The 22,374-nt window shown below is 44.8% G+C and overlaps 1 protein-coding gene across 2 annotated transcripts in view; it reads right to left on the bottom strand.

Annotated features, from left to right (window-relative positions):
• Positions 1 to 22,374, bottom strand: part of SH3TC1 (SH3 domain and tetratricopeptide repeats 1) — a 180,241-nt gene that overhangs the window by 136,226 nt on the left and 21,641 nt on the right. The window lies entirely within an intron of this gene.

Below are 22,374 nucleotides of genomic sequence, written 5' to 3'. Positions count from 1 at the left end.
GCTGTGCCATCAAGCCTGTGACAGAGCGCTCAGATATCAGTGGGCCTCACACAATCCAAAAGTGTCCAGTGTCCACAAGTGTCTGCTGAAATTCAAAATCTCCCTTATCCTCTAGTCACTTTGGTCACAGCTGTGCCATCGAGCCTGTCACATAGCGCTCAGATATCAGTGGGCCTCACACAATCCAAAAGTGTCCAGTGTCCACAAGTGTCTGCTGAAATTCAAAATCTCACTTATCCTCTCGTCACTTTTGTCACAGCTGTGCCATCGAGCCTGTGACATAGCGCTCAGATATCAGTGGGCCTCACACAATCCAAAAGTGTCCAGTGTCCACAAGTGTCTGCTGAAATTCAAAATCTCCCTTATCCTCTAGTCACTTTTGTCACAGCTGTGCCATCGAGCCTGTGACAGAGCGCTCAGATATCAGTGGGCCTCACACAATCCAAAAGTGTCCAGTGTCCACAAGCGTCTGCTGAAATTCAAAATCTCCCTTATCCTCTAGTCACTTTGGTCACAGCTGTGCCATCGAGCCTGTCACATAGCGCTCAGATATCAGTGGGCCTCACACAATCCAAAAGTGTCCAGTGTCCACAAGTGTCTGCTGAAATTCAAAATCTCACTTATCCTCTCGTCACTTTTGTCACAGCTGTGCCATGGAGCCTGTCACATAGCGCTCAGATATTCATTGGGCCTCACACAATCCAAAAGTGTCCAGTGTCCACAAGTGTCTGCTGAAATTCAAAATCTCACTTATCCTCTCGTCACTTTTGTCACAGCTGTGCCATCGAGCCTGTGACATAGCGCTCAGATATCAGTGGGCCTCACACAATCCAAAAGTGTCCAGTGTCCACAAGTGTCTGCTGAAATTCAAAATCTCCCTTATCCTCTAGTCACTTTTGTCACAGCTGTGCCATCGAGCCTGTGACAGAGCGCTCAGATATCAGTGGGCCTCACACAATCCAAAAGTGTCCAGTGTCCACAAGTGTCTGCTGAAATTCAAAATCTCCCTTATCCTCTAGTCACTTTGGTCACAGCTGTGCCATCGAGCCTGTCACATAGCGCTCAGATATCAGTGGGCCTCACACAATCCAAAAGTGTCCAGTGTCCACAAGTGTCTGCTGAAATTCAAAATCTCACTTATCCTCTCGTCACTTTTGTCACAGCTGTGCCATGGAGCCTGTCACATAGCGCTCAGATATTCATTGGGCCTCACACAATCCAAAAGTGTCCAGTGTCCACAAGTGTCTGCTGAAATTCAAAATCTCCCTTATCCTCTAGTCACTTTTGTCACAGCTGTGCCATCGAGCCTGTGACATAGCGCTCAGATATCAGTGGGCCTCACACATTCCAAAAGTGTCCAGTGTCCACAAGTGTCTGCAGAAATTCAAAATCTCCCTTATCCTCTCGTCACTTTTGTCACAGCTGTGCCATCGAGCCTGTCACATAGCGCTCAGATATTCATTGGGCCTCACACAATCCAAAAGTGTCCAGTGTCCACAAGTGTCTGCTGAAATTCAAAATCTCACTTATCCTCTAGTCACTTTGGTCACAGCTGTGCCATCGAGCCTGTCACATAGCGCTCAGATATTCATTGGGCCTCACACAATCCAAAAGTGTCCAGTGTCCACAAGTGTCTGCTGAAATTCAAAATCTCCCTTATCCTCTAGTCACTTTTGTCACAGCTGTGCCATCGAGCCTGTGACATAGCGCTCAGATATCAGTGGGCCTCACACAATCCAAAAGTGTCCAGTGTCCACAAGTGTCTGCAGAAATTCAAAATCTCCCTTATCCTCTCGTCACTTTTGTCACAGCTGTGCCATCGAGCCTGTCACATAGCGCTCAGATATTCATTGGGCCTCACACAATCCAAAAGTGTCCAGTGTCCACAAGTGTCTGCTGAAATTCAAAATCTCCCTTATCCTCTAGTCACTTTTGTCACAGCTGTGCCATCGAGCCTGTGACATAGCGCTCAGATATCAGTGGGCCTCACACAATCCAAAAGTGTCCAGTGTCCACAAGTGTCTGCAGAAATTCAAAATCTCCCTTATCCTCTCGTCACTTTTGTCACAGCTGTGCCATCGAGCCTGTCACATAGCGCTCAGATATTCATTGGGCCTCACACAATCCAAAAGTGTCCAGTGTCCACAAGTGTCTGCTGAAATTCAAAATCTCACTTATCCTCTAGTCACTTTGGTCACAGCTGTGCCATCGAGCCTGTCACATAGCGCTCAGATATTCATTGGGCCTCACACAATCCAAAAGTGTCCAGTGTCCACAAGTGTCTGCTGAAATTCAAAATCTCCCTTATCCTCTAATCACTTTTGTCACATCTGTGCCATCGAGCCTGTGACATAGCGCTCAGATATCAGTGGGCCTCACACAATCCAAAAGTGTCCAGTCTCCACAAGTGTCTGCAGAAATTCAAAATCTCCCTTATCCTCTCGTCACTTTTGTCACAGCTGTGCCATCAAGCCTGTGACATAGCGCTCAGATATCAGTGGGCCTCACACAATCCAAAAGTGTCCAGTGTCCACAAGTGTCTGCTGAAATTCAAAATTTCCCTTATCCTCTAGTCACTTTTGTCACAGCTGTGCCATCGAGCCTGTGACATAGCGCTCAGATATCAGTGGGCCTCACACAATCCAAAAGTGTCCAGTGTCCACAAGTGTCTGCTGAAATTCAAAATCTCCCTTATCCTCTAGTCACTTTGGTCACAGCTGTGCCATCGAGCCTGTGACATAGCGCTCAGATATCAGTGGGCCTCACAAAATCCAAAAGTTTCCAGTGTCCACAAGTGTCTGCAGAAATTCAAAATCTCCCTTATCCTCTCGTCACTTTTGTCACAGCTGTGCCATCGAGCCTGTCACATAGCGCTCAGATATTCATGGGGCCTCACACAATCCAAAAGTGTCCAGTGTCCACAAGTGTCTGCTGAAATTCAAAATCTCCCTTATCCTCTAGTCACTTTTGTCACAGCTGTGCCATCGAGCCTGTGACATAGCGCTCAGATATCAGTGGGCCTCACACAATCCAAAAGTGTCCAGTGTCCACAAGTGTCTGCAGAAATTCAAAATCTCCCTTATCCTCTTGTCACTTTTGTCACAGCTGTGCCATCGAGCCTGTCACATAGCGCTCAGATATTCATTGGGCCTCACACAATCCAAAAGTGTCCAGTGTCCACAAGTGTCTGCTGAAATTCAAAATCTCACTTATCCTCTAGTCACTTTGGTCACAGCTGTGCCATCGAGCCTGTCACATAGCGCTCAGATATTCATTGGGCCTCACACAATCCAAAAGTGTCCAGTGTCCACAAGTGTCTGCTGAAATTCAAAATCTCCCTTATCCTCTAGTCACTTTTGTCACAGCTGTGCCATCGAGCCTGTGACATAGCGCTCAGATATCAGTGGGCCTCATACATTCCAAAAGTGTCCAGTTTCCACAAGTGTCTGCAGAAATTCAAAATCTCCCTTATCCTCTCGTCACTTTTGTCACAGCTGTGCCATCGAGCCTGTCACATAGCACTCAGATATTCATTGGGCCTCACACAATCCAAAAGTGTCCAGTGTCCACAAGTGTCTGCTGAAATTCAAAATCTCACTTATCCTCTAGTCACTTTGGTCACAGCTGTGCCATCGAGCCTGTCACATAGCGCTCAGATATTCATTGGGCCTCACACAATCCAAAAGTGTCCAGTGTCCACAAGTGTCTGCTGAAATTCAAAATCTCCCTTATCCTCTAGTCACTTTTGTCACAGCTGTGCCATCGAGCCTGTGACATAGCGCTCAGATATCAGTGGGCCTCACACAATCCAAAAGTGTCCAGTGTCCACAAGTGTCTGCAGAAATTCAAAATCTCCCTTATCCTCTCGTCACTTTTGTCACAGCTGTGCCATCGAGCCTGTCACATAGCGCTCAGATATTCATTGGGCCTCACACAATCCAAAAGTGTCCAGTGTCCACAAGTGTCTGCTGAAATTCAAAATCTCCCTTATCCTCTAGTCACTTTTGTCACAGCTGTGCCATCGAGCCTGTGACATAGCGCTCAGATATCAGTGGGCCTCACACAATCCAAAAGTGTCCAGTGTCCACAAGTGTCTGCAGAAATTCAAAATCTCCCTTATCCTCTCGTCACTTTTGTCACAGCTGTGCCATCGAGCCTGTCACATAGCGCTCAGATATTCATTGGGCCTCACACAATCCAAAAGTGTCCAGTGTCCACAAGTGTCTGCTGAAATTCAAAATCTCCCTTACCCTCTAGTCACTTTTGTCACAGCTGTGCCATCGAGCCTGTGACATAGCGCTCAGATATCAGTGGGCCTCACACAATCCAAAAGTGTCCAGTGTCCACAAGTGTCTGCTGAAATTCAAAGTCTCACTTATCCTCTAGTCACTTTGGTCACAGCTGTGCCATCGAGCCTGTCACATAGCGCTCAGATATTCATTGGGCCTCACACAATCCAAAAGTGTCCAGTGTCCACAAGTGTCTGCTGAAATTCAAAATCTCCCTTTTCCTCTAGTCACTTTTGTCACAGCTGTGCCATCGAGCCTGTGCCATAGCGCTCAGATATCAGTGGGCCTCACACAATCCAAAAGTGTCCAGTCTCCACAAGTGTCTGCAGAAATTCAAAATCTCCCTTATCCTCTCGTCACTTTTGTCACAGCTGTGCCATCGAGCCTGTGACATAGCGCTCAGATATCAGTGGGCCTCACACAATCCAAAAGTGTCCAGTGTCCACAAGTGTCTGCTGAAATTCAAAATCTCCCTTATCCTCTAGTCACTTTTGTCACAGCTGTGCCATCGAGCCTGTGACATAGCGCTCAGATATCAGTGGGCCTCACACAATCCAAAAGTGTCCAGTGTCCACAAGTGTCTGCTGAAATTCAAAATCTCCCTTATCCTCTAGTCACTTTTGTCACAGCTGTGCCATCGAGCCTGTGACATAGCGCTCAGATATCAGTGGGCCTCACACAATCCAAGTTTCCAGTGTCCACAAGTGTCTGCAGAAATTCAAAATCTCCCTTATCCTCTCGTCACTTTTGTCACAGCTGTGCCATCGAGCCTGTCACATAGCGCTCAGATATTCATTGGGCCTCACACAATCCAAAAGTGTCCAGTGTCCACAAGTGTCTGCTGAAATTCAAAATCTCCCTTATCCTCTAGTCACTTTTGGAACTCCACCCTGCACATGGTGGAGCGGCTGTGCGAGCAGAGGCAGGCCATAATGCATTTGTGGGAGGATACACGGCCAGGCACTTTGAGAGCAGACATGGAATTGACCGGTGTGCAGTGGTCGAAGCTGAAAGACCTCTGTAAAGTCCTTCAGTGTTTTGAGGAATGCACACGGCTGGTAAGTGCAGACGACGCCATCCTAAGCATGAGCATCCCACTTATGCGTCTGCTCATGCAAACTTTGACGCACCTTAAGGAGCAGGCTTCTGCAGCCAATGTTGATGAGGAGGAAGAGGAGGAGGGAATCCTTGATGACATTCAGCCATTGTCTGCTCAGGGACCTCTCCTGGACGAGGTGGAGGAAGAAGAGGAGGAGGAGGATGATGGGGATGATTACTTAGGGGAGGAGGATGCATCTCGTGGGGCAAGTGAAAATGTTGGCGTGGCACGGTCTGGTACAGGGTTTGTGCGTGACTGGAGGGATGTGGATTTGCCAGAAAGTGCTCCTCCAACCAGCACTCGCAGTGCATCATTGACACCGGGAACATTGGTCCACATGTCAGATTATGCCTTGCAGATCCTAAAAAGGGACCCCCGCATTGCCAAAATGATGAACGATGACGACTACTGGTTGGCCAGCATCCTGGATCCACGCTATAAAGGCAAATTACAAAACATCATGCCACAGGAGAACCTTGACCTAATATTGGCTAATAAACAAGCAACTCTGGTAAATCGGTTGCTTGAGGCATTCCCAGCACACAGCAGCGGTGATGGTTCTCACACGAGCCGTACGGGCCGGGGGCAGCTTGGCAGAGGTGTTCGTGGTGCACACAGCAGAAGTGGCGTTGGAGACAGGGGTTTCATGACAATGTTGTGGACTGATTTTTCAAGTACCGCTCACACAACTGGTAATACTGCATCGATGGAAAGTGACAGGAGACAGCAGTTGTCAACTATGGTTACAAACTACTTTTCCTCCCATATCGATGTTCTCCCACACAGGTCATTCCCCTTTGACTATTGGGCCGCTAAACTGGACACCTGGCCTGAATTGGCCCAATATGCCTTACAGGAGCTCGCTTGCCCAGCTGCAAGTGTGCTATCGGAAAGAGTCTTCAGTGCAGCTGGATCAATCCTGACAGAAAAAAGGACCCGTCTGTCAACCCAAAATGTGGATGATCTAACCTTCATTAAAATGAACCACGCATGGGTTTCCAAGGATTTTGTCCCACCTTCCCCTGATGACACATAGGGTGACAGAAAAATCGCTTGCTTTGGTCCACCTCTTCCTGGGACTTGACCTATTTCACCTTTTGCATCAGCTGAATGTCCAACATCAACATATGCCACTTTCTAAAACTCCCTAACTGTGCTGCCTCCCCCCCCATGGCCGGGATCACCACCTAGCGCACGACACCGTGCGAGTGCCGTTGCCCTGGACAGGTGGGTAGGCCGACTCTTGGGCGCGGGCACTGGCACAGGGTCCTTCATAGTGCAATCAAGTGTCTCTGACGGTGGTGGTGCACACCCGCCGTCAGACACACCGCCGTACTATGAGGGGCCCAGTGCCAGTACCGACGCCCACGAGTGGGCCCCCCTTGCTTGGGCAGGGCCCCAGCATTTGCAATCTTTACCTCTCCCTGCTCCTCCGCTGTGTAGTCTGGGCCGTCAAATCCATACTGGGCCTGACACCGTCTGAGCCTGCCTCCTGATGTATGGACATATATTTTGAATGTGTACGCTATCCATACATGTTATCCGGGGATACGGTACCCTTTCTAACCTTTGTGCAATCACGTGCAATCCATACTGGGCCTAACACCGTCTGAGCCTGCCTCCTGATGTATAGACATATATTTTGAATGTGTACGCTATCCATACATGTTATCTGGGGATACGGTACCGTTTCTCACCTTTGTGCAATCACGTGTAATCCATACTGGGCGTGAGAACGGCTGGCGAGCTGTTAAGCAAGCTACAGCACCTGTGGTTTGCAAACGTAAGTTTTTCATTTTTTCAGGAATGACGGTTAGGCCTAATTCCGGAACTGCGGTTGACCTGCACTTACTGGGAAATCATTGTTCGCGGGTAATAATTGTCATCAGTGATCCCCATCACTAACGTTGTTCAGCGGGTTATCTGCACCTGTAAGTGACAAACGCTGGCCTTTTCAGTGTAGCGCACATGCAGCCACGGACATGTAAGGGCATGACACACCAGTTATTGGCCAATCTCATGTGCCAGAGCCTCACGTGTCCCTCTAGTAAGCCGGACTCGGACCGCGGGGCATGACGGAGACTCGTTCGTTAACGGAATTAAGCTTGCAATGTGTGCATCTGTTCTGTAGCTGGCATGGTTGAGGTTTCCCAGGTGGAGTCGAATTTAACCGTAGGCTCCACTCCTGGTGGTGCCCTTCTGGACATTCCTTTAAGGTTCAGCTTTGCAACCATACTGCCCACGTAAAACAAACACTTTGCCTTCATGAACGCTGTTTGGAGGGTCATGACTCGTGGGAATAACGCCGCCCAATCAGTTAACCTGCTAGAGAGATCGTTCGTTGCTCCCAAGCATGACATCACACTCCCTAGGAATAAGGTAATGCCACTGTGGCGACCGTACTCCTGGGGGCGACACAAGTGCACTGATGCCCAGCCACTGCTCGATGAATCTGCTGGTACATTGACCCAGACCACTACATTTCCCTCGCATGCTACATGACCTGAATCTGACCCTGATGAAACTCAGGTTACCCTTCCCATATACAGTTCCATCTTACACGGTGACAAAGAGGAAGCTGCAGATGAAAGTGCAGGTTCGGCCCACCCGCCATCAGACACACCACCGTACTATCAGGGGCCCTGTGCCAGTGCCGTCGCCAACGAGTGGGCCCCCCCTGCTTGCTCAGGATCACAGCACTTGCAAAGTTGAAATACTGTGCAGTGAGATGGAAGATGGGGACGACGAGGAGTCCAGACAAGTACAAGGATTCCCTAGCGAGGAGACTTATTTGATTGTTTTCAATGTTGGGACAGCAATTTTTGGGGAGCACTATACTCTGGAGAATGATAGATGGGGCCCACCATACACTGGAACATTCCAAAGGTGGACATCAGACACTGGAGCAGCATTTACAGGGCCCATTATACACTAGAGCATTAGAAATGGGGCCCATTATGTTTGGAGCATTATTTGGGCCCATAAGACAGTGGAGCTTCATCCATGGGGACCAACATATACTGTAGCATTATGTGGAGCTCATCATATACTGTTTCAAACATTATATGGGACCAATGATTCTGTATGGAGAAATAGATGGGCCTCGTCATGAGATGTAAAAAGTGAAGTATTTTTCATTGTACTATACCGCTATTTCTCTGCCGTATCGGAGCATGATGAGTTGTGGTATGTGTTAAAGGGGCGCTCTTTCGCCCAGGGCACATGGAAACCTGCAGCCAGCCCTCCCCCCCACAACTTTAGCCAAATAACCCCCATTTTTCAGTGCGTAACTTGTATTATGAAGTTAATTAAGGTTGACAAGCTTAAGTAAGAAGAATTGATGCTTTTGGCATTCAAATGGACACTGTAGGTGTGTTTCCTGTCCTCCTCTCACTGCCGACTTTTATTCCCCATTGACTTACATTGGGTTTCGTGTTTCGGGACGACCCCGACTTTTCCCTATAATCGGACGATCTTGCTCGACCCGACTTTTGGAAAAGTCGGGTTTCACGAAACGAAACTCGACCCTAAAAAACCAAAAGTCGCTCAACTCTACTGGGGACCAACGGTCCTATGTCGATTGGAAAACCGCTGGGCCTTTTCCTGGGAGAGAGATAACTTATCCACCACTTGGTCCCAGATCTGGTGCATTCTCTCCACCACAGTGTCAACACCTGGGCAGGCAGAAGGCTCCACCTGCCCTGAAGAAAATCGAGGATGAAACCCAAAGTTACAAAAAAAAGTGACATCAAAGTGGCAGAACTAGCTCTATTATTTAAAGCAAATTCGGCCAAGGGCAAAAATGAAACCCAATCATCCTGATCAGCAGAAATAAAACATCTCAAATAAGACTCCAAAGTCTGTTTTTTTTCTCTCTGTCTGCCCATTGGTCTGAGGGTGAAAAGCAGAGGAGAAGGACAACTGAATTCCCAGCTTGGAACAGAAAGTCCTCCAAAATCTAGACACAAACTTAACTCCTCTGTCAGATACAATGTTCTCAGGAATCCCGTGCAAGCGAACCACCTGTTGCAAAAACAGGGGCACCAACTCAGAGGAAGATGGCAACTTAGGGAGTGGTACAAGATGAACCATCTTAGAGAACATATCACAAATCACCCAAATAACAGTCATTCTTGGAGAGACCGGCATATCAGAGATGAAATCCACTGAAATATGGGTCCATGGCCTCCTGGGGACCGGCAAAGGCATCAACAACCCACTAGAGCGAGAACAAGATTTAGACCGGGGGCAAGTCCCACAGGACTGCACAAAATTCCTCACATCATGAGACAAGGTGGGCCACCAAAAAGAGCGACTCACCAGATCTCTAGTACCAAAAATACCTGGATGACCAGCCAATGCAGAGCAATGAACTTCAGACATCACTCTCTTCTTCCACTGGTCAGGAACATACAACTTTCCACTGGGACAACGCTCAGGTTTGTCCTCCTGGAACTCTTGCAGAGCAAGTCTCAAATCGGGCGAGATGACAGAAAGAACTACCCCTTCGCCTAAGATGGTAGCAGGCTTGGTCACCACAGGAGAATCAGCAAAGAAACTCCTAGAGAGGGCGTCTGCCTTGACATTCTTAGTTCCAGGAAGAAAAGAGACCACAAAATCAAAACGTGTAAAAAACAAGGCCCACCTAGCCTGTCTAGGGTTCAAGCGTTTAGCCGACTCTAGGTAAATCAAATTCTTGTGGTCAGTGAGGACCACGACTTGATGCTTAGCTCCCTCCAACCAATGTCTCCACTCCTCAAATGCCCATTTCATGGCCAACAGTTCCCGATTCCCCACATCATAGTTACGTTCAGATGGAGAGAACTTTCGGGAAAAGAAGGCACAGGGATTCATTTTAGATGTTACAGGATCCTTTTGGGACAAAACAGCTCCGGCACCAATCTCAGAAGCATCCACCTCTACCTGGAACAGGAGTGAGACATCCGGTTGCCGCAAAACCGGGGCGGAGGTAAATCTTCGCTTCAGCTCCTGAAAGGAAGCAACAGCCTCCGGAGACCAATTCAACACATCAGCACCCTTCTTAGTCAGATCAGTCAATGGCTTGGCAATACTAGAAAATTTTGCTATAAATTTCCGATAAAAATTAGCAAACCCCAAAAACTTCTGGAGGGCCTTCAAAGAAGTGGGCTGAACCCAATCATAAATGGCCTGTACCTTGGCCGGGTCCATTTCAATAGTTGACGGAGACAAAATAAATCCCAAAAATGAAATCCTCTGTACTCCAAAAAGGCATTTTGATCCTTTGACATACAGGGAATTCTCCCTCAAGATCCGGAACACAGTCCGAATATGGTCCACATGAGAATCCCAATCCTTGGAGAAGATCAAAATATCATCCAGATAGATAATCAAAAATTTATCGACAAAGTCTCGGAAAATATCGTTCATGAAGCACTGGAAGACAGAAGGGGCATTAGTGAGCCCAAAAGGCATCACCAGGTACTCAAAATGTCCCTCCGGAGTATTAAACGCCATCTTCCATTCATCCCCCTGCTTAATGCGGATAAGATTATACGCCCCCCTGAGGTCAAGCTTGGTAAACCAGTAAGCACCTCTAACTCTAGAGAATAGATCCGAAATCAGGGGTAACGGATACTGATATTTAATAGTAATTTTATTGAGGGCACGATAATCAATACAAGGTCTTAAAGAACCATCCTTTTTGGCCACAAAAAAAAAACCGGCACTTAAGGGTGAAGAGGATGGTCTAATATGACCCTTCTCCAACGCTTCCTTAATATAGGACCGCATAGCCTCGTGCTCGGGTACAGATAAATTGAAGAGCCGACCCTTGGGAAATTTACACCCCGGGCTTAGTTCAATTGCACAGTCATAACTCCTATGAGGAGGCAAGGACGCAGACTCATTCTCACTAAATACATCATAAAAGTCCGCCAAATAGTCAGGAACATCATGCGACTGAGGAGAGGTGGAAAAAACCGGAGCCTCACTAAAGGCACACCGACAACCCCAACTCACCACAGACACAGATTTCCAATCCAAAACTGGATTATGAATTTGCAACCAGGGAAACCCCAGAACAACGGCATCATGCAGACCATGCAACACCAAAAATCTGCAATTTTTTTGATGGTCTGGGGCGACCCGCATGACCACCTGGGTCCAAAACTGAGGTTTATTTTTAGCCAAAGGAGTAGCATCAATCCCCCTCAAGGGATAGGCGTCTGCAGAGGTGTCATCAGAAATCCACAACGTTTAGCAAAATCCAAGTCCATTAGGTTTAGCGCTGCTACCGAATCCACAAAAGCCTTGGCGGAAAATGTGGACAGGGAGCAGATCAGAGTAATTGCCAGAAGAAACTTAGGTTGAACACCACCAACAGAAAACGTGTGTGCAAAGCGTTTCTCTCGTTTAGGACAAACAGAAATAATATGCGAGGCATCTCCACAGAAAAAACACAGCTTATTACGCCTTCTGAACTCCTGACGTTGCGCCTTAGACAAAACTCTATCACATTGCATAGGTTCAGACATTTGTTCAACAGGTGGCAACATCTCTCGTGTGGTTTTGCGTTCACGTAAACGCCGATCCACCTGAATGGCTAATGACATAGAATCGTCAAGACCAGAGGGAACAGGAAATCCCACCATAGTATCTTTTACAGTTTCTGACAAACCCTTCCGAAAGAGGGCTGCCAAGGCACCATCATTCCAGGTAGTAAGGACCGCCCACTTTCGGAATTTTTGACAGTACAACTCTGCCGAATCCTGACCCTGGCTTAATGCCAACAGGGTCTTTTCAGCCTGATCAATAGCATTAGGTTCGTCATACAACAACCCCAAAGCTTGAAAGAATGCGTTCACATTAGTCAGAATAGGATCATCTGGTTTCAAAGAAAACACCCAATCCTGGGGATCGCCACGCAGCAAAGAGATGACAATTTTAACCTGCTGCACGGAGCTCCCTGACGAGTTAGGCTTCAAGGCAAAAAATAATTTACAATTATTTTTGAAACTCAAAAATTTAGATCGATCCCCAAAAAATACATCAGGTGTAGGGATCTTTGTTTCAACAGCATGCGAACGAGCAAGGTAGGCGGAAATTCCCAGCACTTCCGCAGCGAGCTGCTCCACACGATCAGACAATTGCTTTATCTCCTCAGAGATATAGAGGAAAGAATATACACACACTTTTTTTTTTTTTAAACACAATTCTTTCCTGCTATTGAGTACCCTAGGATCTGTGGTATGGCGGGTGATTCTGTTATGATTGAGTCACCGTAGGAGGCAAAAACAAAAATGCTAGCTAAGTCCAGAAAACCAGAGAGGTTGGCAGCTATCAGATTGCAGACCCCTGATCCTATCACAACAACTAACAGTAGCCGTGGGGGGTTCCTACGATGCCCTAGACCCCTCGATCACAGCCGGAGAATTAAATAGGCCTAAAGAAAGAAAGGGGAAATCTAAACTGCCCCAGAGCAGACCCCAAAGCAATAGGCAGCCCCCAACATATAATGACGGTGAAGCAAGATGAAAACACTAACACAGACAGAAAGATAGACTGAGCAAAGGCGGGGCCCAAACTACCTAGATAGGAAAGGACAGGAAGGCTGCTGTCTGCAATCTGAGAAAAACCCTATGAAAATAAGAGCCAACAAACTGACAGTGAAAAAGGCCCTGAAGACGCTAGGCTTCAAAAAGCTATGTCAGTACTCAGGAATATTCTGAAGACAGAGCAACCGGCAAAAGGAGATTCAGCTCATCCCAGCAGGGAATGGCAGAATCCAGAAAAGCAAGGAAAACAAACACAAAACAAAAATGCAAACAGGCAAAGCAGAAACTTAGCTTTAGGGAAGCAGGAATCAGACTGGTGTCCTAGAAGTCCACAGAGAAATCACCCGCAGGGCAGAAGGGCGTCGGCAGCCTTATATCCAGTCAGTGACTCCACTCAGCCAGTCATCCTCATTAGACTCAGGTGCCTGATAATCAGGCTCATTACCTTCCTTTACCAGAATAGGGAGTTCACCAGACCTCAGTGACGAAGGGGAAAATGAACTCAGAACAGTTCCCCAACACGTCCAATTATTATCCACCATGTTCGGAACTTTCAGACAGAACTTGGAAACACATCTCTTCAAAAAAGCTTACAGCCTGTAATGATTGAGCTACCAGGTCACCACTACCACCGAAACTGGCGCAATCCCCCAACCTACTGTCTCCTTCCCCATTATCCTGTAGACCGTAAGCCCACAAGGGCAGGATCCTCTCCCCACTGTACCAGTCTGTCATTGTTGTTTTGTCCATTGTAATTTTTTTATTTGTTTTTGTATGTAAGCCCCTTTTATCATGTACAGAACTACGGAATCAATGGTGCTCTAAAAATAAATAATAATAATCTGATGAGACACATCGGGCCCAATTAATTATTGCACTTGTGCTTTTTTTTGTCTAATTTTTAGTTTTAATTTGTGCCTTTTTAAGTCTTTTTTTATTTGGGTCCACCTGCTTTTTTATATGGGGAGATTTGGGACTTTTCAGGTGTTTTCAGCAGATTCATTTAAAAAAAATGTCTACATATTTTGCGTCAATGTGCTCTTGTACCCTCTGGGAGTGAATTCATGTATGTCTGAAAATTTTTACAAATTTTGTAACATTTTAGGAGAACATGTGACCGTTTGTGTTTAAAAAAGACACAAAAACGGTTAAAGATAAAAATGTTGGGCAGTTTTCTATTTGGAGCAAAATTCATCAACCACGTGCACCAACTTGTAAGTATGACGAAAAATCATTAATAAATGTAACAAGACAAAAAGAAAAGTGACCTAAACCCCACCCCTGCATTGGGTCCATAGAGTTAATATCTACACTGGAGTGCCAATATGTGTTATCACTGTGACCTCTAATTAAGAACGTGCTTCTGTCCAATTTCTGCATCTCCCCATTGACCAAATTACAGTAGTTCTGTATCCCATGGGTTAGTTACACAAGAATCTCTGAAGGGGATTTTTACCACTTTATAATTAATGACAAACCTCTTCCAATCACCGCTGCTCAACTGAATCTAGAAGAGGTTTTCTTTTTTTTCTGTGCTCCTCCTTTCCAAAGTTGTACCCCCTGGAAATAAGGTTTATTTTTCTACCCAGCTTTCCTTATTTGCTTTTTCAACACAGAGGGCCCAATTCATTATCGCATTTGTGTCATATTTTTCTTTCGATGATTTGATTTGCACCAAATTCTTTTAGTTTACACCTTTTTAAAGTCTATTTTACGGTATGTGTTTGCTTGTTTTTTTCTTTTATGTTGGACGATGATTTGTTTGGATTTTGCTTTCTACATGTTTGCATTTGATTTATCAATTGCAACTTTTAAAAAAGTACAAAATGTCCGTACCAATACTCCAGTCCCATAGCCCTGCAGAGTAGTTTTATGTGTGCCTGAAATTATTTGTGCAAATTTTTCAACATTTTAGCGGAACATGCGACTTTTTGCTCTAAAAGGGTGCAAAAAAAGGTAAAAAACTAAAATTAAAAGCATTTTTGATTTGTGTCCTCTCTTGATGAATTAAAAAAACAAACAAACATCAAAGAATACCATATTGTGACGCCGGCTAGGGCCTTGGGGTACTCAGACCAGGCTGGTCAGTTCTTCAGGGGATGTTACGGCAGCAGTGACCCGGTCCGTGGCCCTGGGCGTGAAATAAAATGTAAGGGGGTAAGTTTATAGGGGATTAAGTTGTGACGCCACCCGTGGTGTTTGGCAATAGATGGCTGACGCTGCGATTCAGATCCACTGGGGCTGTTGGTTGTGCAGCAGAGATGTTGCAGCTCTCCTTGAGTAGAGCGGGCCCCAGGGCAGTTATAGGGTTAATTTTATGATGGCAACTGTTGTAGTACAGGGAAGGTTACGCAGTGAATAAATCTGAGGACACAACAGGGTGCAGACTTCACACTTTTACTCACGGTCTTTCAGGTTACAATCGCCAGCAGGGGTGCCGTGTCCTCTGGGTTGGTGGTCCAGCCAGCTCTCGGGTAATTTGCTGTACACTTTACCAGGCCACCCTTCTTATGTTCCTTCTCTGGTCATCTCTGTGTGCTGACTCCCGCCTCTCCTGCCCTGCGCCTCACACACAGTGTCTCAAGCCAACAGCCTCGGATCCAGTCGGGTGGCGTCCTCTTGGTCCACTTGATCCTATGTGGCTGTCGCACTTACAGCCACTACAGCCTCCGGTGTTCTAGCTGAGTCCTACAGTCTCTCTACTAGTCTGGGGCCGGTCCCCCACTGCGACCTGGTCCCTCCACCCAACTACAGTCAGCGTGGATATGGGCGCCACGGGTGGATTCTTCACTTCCCGTGCCCCTAGGACCCCTTCTTACTCTCTGGAGCCCCTCTCTGACTCCTTCATTACTCCTCTCTAGTCCTGGGATGAGCTCTTCACTACTCCAGTCCCCTCCACCAACTGTCTTCTCTTCCTGACTCCTCCCCCAACTGTCACTCTACCTCTGGGCCTCCTACTCTATCCACTTCCTCCACCCACACCCTCTCCCTAATTCCCCCCCTGGCCTAGAGAGGTGTGGTGTTGGGTGCTAGTGTGTGGGTACCGGGTAGTGCCCCCTCCTTACCCGAGAGTGGGGTACTACACCTCTGGCTGAGGGGCAGTACCTCTGTGGCGATTGGACCCTCAGGGGTGCCACAATAAGACAAAAAAGGAGAATAGTCTTAAAAAACCCTGCAAATAAGAAATCGGGACCAGAGGCTATAGAATGCAAATGGGGCAATATTTATAATGAAACTCAATAGCAAAAGTACATGCATTCAAGTATTAAAAACTTGCCCCTTTAATATAATGTATTTATAAAGTCACTAAAAAAATACAGAATTGTATATGAAAGATGGGGCTCGAAAGAGAATATAAACATATTACCAGGGGTAATAAATGCAGTCATCTAATAATAAGTTACAGAATATTTACACTGAAATTGTTTCTTCAGGTCACAAAGTTATTATGTTTTCTCACCAGGATTAAAAAAAAAGGTTTCTCCATTAAAGTGAAGCTAAGCAGATGTTATAATCTGGCAGCCATGCGGAATATGCTGTTACTTTAGGACAGAAGCCAATACTATCTGCCCTTTCTGCATGGCCCATAATGATGTTTCCGTACAGTCTCTCAGTAACTTAATCATGAACCGGTTTCCTGCATTGTTCATTTTAATAAAATATAGCCGCCAAAAAATACATTCACACAATTTACCCCAAACTGCAGATTTGGGGACTGAAGCCTCCTGGTATAGGAGACATTACTGAAAGCCTAAATGTTATGTATCCACGAAAACAAACTGAAGGTCCCATTAGTGGTTGCAATAAGGTGGTCATTATGGAAGATCTAGAGGGGTTACACTAAGGAGTGAGCTCACATGAGCAATCAGTGGGATCGTCAAGATCCCAAATGATCAGAAAATCAGAGTACTTGGCACAGAAACTTCAATCCAAGTGTGACTGTTACTGGTACTGCAGCTCCATTGGTTGAGGGAGCATGAAAAATACCCCAAAGCAATGGGGGAACATGGAGGCAAATGTGTCAGCTCTACTTAACATCTTGGCGACTTGTACACTGCTGCTATGGAGGGGACTAAGGAATCCCCTCTATACAATGCAGATCCCAGCCGTGTTACATAGCTAGCACCAGACAGCGACTATGCTAAATTTTAACCTTTTAAAATGTACTTTTTAGTGTAACTCTACTCCAGTGCTTTACAGGAGTACAAAGGCCCTGATTGATCAATTCTGTTGCTAGGTTAGACAGACATCGGTCTGAGATGGTTTAGTGAATCCTGCATTAAGCACGGGGTTGGACATGATGATCTTCCAATTCTAGGATTCTCAATAAGGGTCAATTCAGATGACCACATTTTCCGTCCGAGTGTGATCAGACAAAACATTGGATCACACTCAGACCAATGGTATTCTATGGGGTTATGCGCATGTATAATTCTTTGCCTCATGATCTAATTATTAATGAGTCCGTGGAAAACATTGAACTATACTCGGATGACTGACAGAGTGGAGGAGACGGAGACATTTTTTTTTCCATCTTCTCCTCATCCAAGAAAATTGGATCACACTCTGATCACACTCTCATCAGAGTGTGGTTTACATAATCATCCCAATTCTCTTGGATAAGAGAAAATACGCTAGTGTGAGCCTAGCCTTAGGATCGTCCAGAAACCAGGAACAGACAGCTCAGCAGAGCACAACTGAGACCAAGAAGAGCATAGGGGAACAAGAAGTAGAGTTAAGGTTTTGACGGAACTGTTTCTGTAGACATACTCAGTTCCTTGTTCAAGATTTAGCCATATTCAGAGTAGAGAAATTACCTAAGAAAAGGATTTTATTTTGTAAGAATCCAATAAAACAAATTACATTCTCTGAAATATAAGGTCTAATTTTTTATTTCTATTAATGTATTTTAAGCTATATTTGTGAACAAATTTGGCCACCGAGCCTCCAGATAAAAAATTTGAGGTAATCCCACTCTTGTGCAAGATTAACACAAGGCACTGGCGTTGCTGCGGAGCGTAGCAGTGGTCATTCTTTCTTTTCCGACAGAGTTTGTAAGGCAAATGCTGGAACCCAACTGCTGGCCAATTTCCTAGAACAGATTTAGTTTGCAGATCATAGATACAAAATCCTCAGACAGTTCTCTTTTCCTCTTTCTGTTCTCCATGCTTAGTGTGACGCACAAAGACACACAATGCAAAGATTGAGTCAACTTCTCTCCTTTCTGTCTAATTTCTGGTGTGATTTTCATTTTGCCAGCATCTATTACTTGCCACAGGTGAGTTTGAACAAGCCTCATATTAGTGAAACGAAGTTGATTACCCACATTTTTGGAAATGTGCCAACAACTTTTGAATGGACCATTTTTGGGATTTTGTGAGAAATTATATCCAATATGCCTTTTTTACATGTGTAATTGCAAGGATTTTCTGGGAGAAATACGGTACTTCATTTTCAGAGACAATTTCAAGGAAGTCAACACTTTCGGTCATGACTGTATGTACAGTATATAACAATTTTTGTCATATTGGTTGGGGAGTTTTCTTCCTATTTTGGAACACCATCAGTTTTTGTACATTTTTTTTCCTTTTTTTAGTGTTTCTATTTTATTAATAAAGTATTTATTTTTCTGCATTCTCCCCCATTTTGTGCACACTTTTCTTTCTTTTTGTGCCTATAAATTAATTAAAATGGCAGAAGAACACGGGTGGACATACCATTGGTGCAACCTGTGCAGCTGCGCAAGGGGCCAAGAGATAAGGGAGCCCACTACCACTTCCAAAGCCCATATACTGTTCTTACAGAGGTACCCTCTTCCGTCGTTCACAGGAGTATCGTAATGGCAGGCACAGGGGTCTTCAGCAGGACACCCCGGTCGGAGCATCACGGTCATCTCATGGGCGCGCCGATGGGAGCATAGAGTGATGCTCAAAGGCACATGATAGCTTATTAAGTCAGCCAACATGAGCGAAAAAAGTTGTGGGCTCAGCGTAAATATACATGACCTGTCGTGAAGGAGGTAATTGCTTGGTTTATTTGGAAACCTGAAGCGGTTAAAAGACTCTCCAAAGCCTGAAAATATGAACAACAAGTAATTTTAAAACAGAAATTAATATTTTAATTTTGTTAGCATTTTTTAGGCTTTTTTTCCCAGTGTTTTCTGCACTAAATAGTTTTAAAAAATGTATGCACCTTTAAAAGACTAGCTGAAAATGGAGTTTTTAAAAAAATGCTCCATGAGAAAAAAAGTATTCAAATGAGCTGCCTTGCAAAACAGTTATCCCTGGTCATGTTGCAGGACTCGATAAAGGGCTATCGTTGACTGATAGGTGTGACGTAGCGTTCACTGAATGTGTTGGGGGACACTCACTTGGAAGTTGGATTAACGCACACAGGAACGATTTTTCACTTAAAAAGTCTGGTTTATTTACACAGCATAAACCACATAAAGTATAGCCCATTACATTACATCAATGAAACATGTTATGACCACCAGTCCATTCCAATAGCAGATACACCTGTCTGCCTTTCTTACAACCCCCTTGTCTGAGGTTACCTTCCCGGAGCTCCGCTCCACACGCTGACTTCTTGTCAATCCTGGCTTCCAGGGGAACTGCCTTACTGGGATCACTGACCTGTACTCTGACTTGCTCGACAAGCTCCAACCCGTCTGTTGCAGACCCTCAGAAGGACGGTAGCTTTCCCCAAACTTAGATAGCCATCATGGACTCTGCAGGCACATGTCCTCTACGTGTGCTATCCAGGTAACCTGTCCTCTTCCAGGACCTTCCAACACAGAGACCATGTGACCAAACAACAGTCTCATTATATCCCATGAGACACACCCATTGATGGGAGGTAGGTGGTTAGCCAGACCCTCCCAGCTCTCCGCCTAACCTGCAAGCCCAGCCCCTCATATACTAAACAAGGCTCGTGGAACTATAGGTCATTCATTTTTTTCTGTTTGTTTGAATGCTTTTCTGAAGAGGTTTCGTAAAACGCCTGGTGAAAATAAAACAGAGTTCATGCCACTTTTTTGAAGTGGATCATGAAGAAATTGGCTCCAAAGTAGACATTGTGCAATCAAGAAGATGGCAAGAAGACATCCAGCATCTGCCATGGAAAGCATTATCAAAACATTATTTATCAGTAACTATTAAAATATCAAAATGTATAAAAATAAACACACTAGGTCTACGCGTTTCAAACACATAGCTATGCTTAAACGTTGCAGTGCTCGAAACTCGTAGGCCTAGTGTGTTTGTTTTTATTTTTACCTTTTGATATTTTAACCCCTTTACCCCAGAGGGTGGTTTGCACGTTAATGACCGGTCCAATTTTTACAATTCTGACCACTGTCACTTTATGAGGTAATAACTCTGGAACGCTTCCATGGATCCTGGTAATTCTGATATTTCTTTGATATTACTTGCGTTTATTTGTGAAAAAAATGGAAATTTGGTGAAAATTTTGAAAATTTCGCAATTTTCCAACTTTGAATTTTCATGTCCTAAATTCACAGAGATATGTCACACAAAATACTTAATAATTAACATTTCCCACATGTTTACTTTACATCAGCACAATTTTGGAACCAAAATTATTTTTTGTTAGGAAGTTAAGGGTTAGAATTTAAACAGCGGTTTCTCATTTTTACAGCATCATTTTTTTTTAGGGACCACATCACATTTGAAGTCGCTTTGAGGGGTCTATATTTTGGCCTACAAAGTCATGTAGGACTTGTTTTTATTGGTACCATTTTCGGGCACATGTCATTTTTTGATCACTTTCTATTCCGATATTTCAGAGGCAGAATGAACAAAAACCAGCAATTCATAAATTTCTTTTAGGGGGGCGTTTACACCATTCCGTGTGCGGTAAAATTGATAAAGGGATTTTATTCTTCGGGTCAGTACGATGACAGCGATACCTCATTTATATCTTTTTTTATGTTTTTACAATAAAACCTATTTTTCATATAAAAAATAATTATTTTTGCATCGCTTTATTCTGAGAGCTATAACTTTTTTATTTTTTTGCTGATGATGCTGTGTGGTGGCTTGTTTTTTGTAGGACAGGATGACGTTTTCAGCGGTACCATGTTTATTTATATCTGTATTTTTGATTGCGTGTTATTCCACTTTTTGTTCAGTGGTACGAAGATAAAACATTGTTTTTTACCATTTTTTGTTATGGTGTTTATTAAAGTGGGACAGTTTTATAGGTCAGGTCGTTATGGATGCGGCAATCCCAAATATGTGTACTTTTATTGTTTAGTTTTTTTTTTCATTCAAATATTTATTTAGTGTTAGAATATGTATTGATTATTTATTATTATTTAAAAAAAAATATTTTTACAATTATTGAATTTTTTTTTAACTTTTTTCTAACTTTTTTACATTGTGCCACTATGGGAAAATCATTTTTTGCATGCTATAGAAGCTGTCAGCGCTGCACTGACCGGGAAGTTTCTTAACTCTGGTGACCCGGATGTTGTCATGATGACATCGGGTTACCATGGCAGCGATCGGGACCCCGTGTCACGCCGTGGTGTCTCCGATCCAAAGGCAGAGGGGCTGTCAGCCTTGTGTCGGCTTCTGGAATGCTGCGATCATGTTTGATCACAGAATTTCGGGGGTTAAAGAGCTGGGAATGGTCACAGACTGCTCCTGGAACCTAGTGCCGGGTGTCAGCTGTGAGAATAAGCTGACACCCGGCAGCGATTGGCCGCGCACCCCTCGAGTGCGCAGCCGATCGCTCACACGTATTATTCCATCCATGGTCAAATTGGCCCAAGTCACATGGACGGAATAGTACGTCTGATGGCAGAAAGGGGTTAATAGTTCACTATATAAACAGTATTTACTGATAACTATTAAAATATCAAAAAGGAAAAAAATAAAAGTAAACTCACTAGGCCTACGCGTTTCAAGCACTAGACCTAGTGTGTTTGCTTTTATTTTTTCCCTTTTGCTATTTTTAGTTACCAATAAATTATGTTTTCATAGTACTTTCCATTACATTTTTTGGATGTCTTATTGCCTTCTGGCTGATCACTTTCACCCAGGAGCCGGCCCGTGGTTTCTGTCCGTGCCCCGTGCCCTTATTGAATGACACCTGGACAGGGTGAGCTAATGTGATATTTTTTCTTTGACTGTTTGTGAGGCAGTGAGGGGAATCATATATGAGGGCCGGTATGTGTCCCCCAGGATGCGAATAGAGACATATTGAGCCCGATTGAGCGTATTGTGATTACGGCAATGTCTGCGAATTACAAGGCAGAATATAAATGAGTGTAGATTTGGTAAAAGTAGTTGACCAAGTCAGATTTTAGGTAAACCCGACATGGGCTTTTCTTTTTGGAGAGATTTTGCAGGTTTGGTAGTGGGGTGAATCTCCTCCTCCGCTCCGGGTTTTGGGATTGGCACATGTCCCCATGTGTTTTGTTTTG

This window comes from Dendrobates tinctorius, unplaced genomic scaffold (assembly GCF_039654945.1).
Source record: "Dendrobates tinctorius isolate UK_male_01 unplaced genomic scaffold, ASM3965494v1 ptg000039l, whole genome shotgun sequence".
Taxonomy (NCBI): domain Eukaryota; kingdom Metazoa; phylum Chordata; class Amphibia; order Anura; family Dendrobatidae; genus Dendrobates; species Dendrobates tinctorius.
The sequence above is the reverse complement of the archived record's forward strand: the minus strand, read 5'-3'. Positions and strand labels throughout refer to the sequence as shown.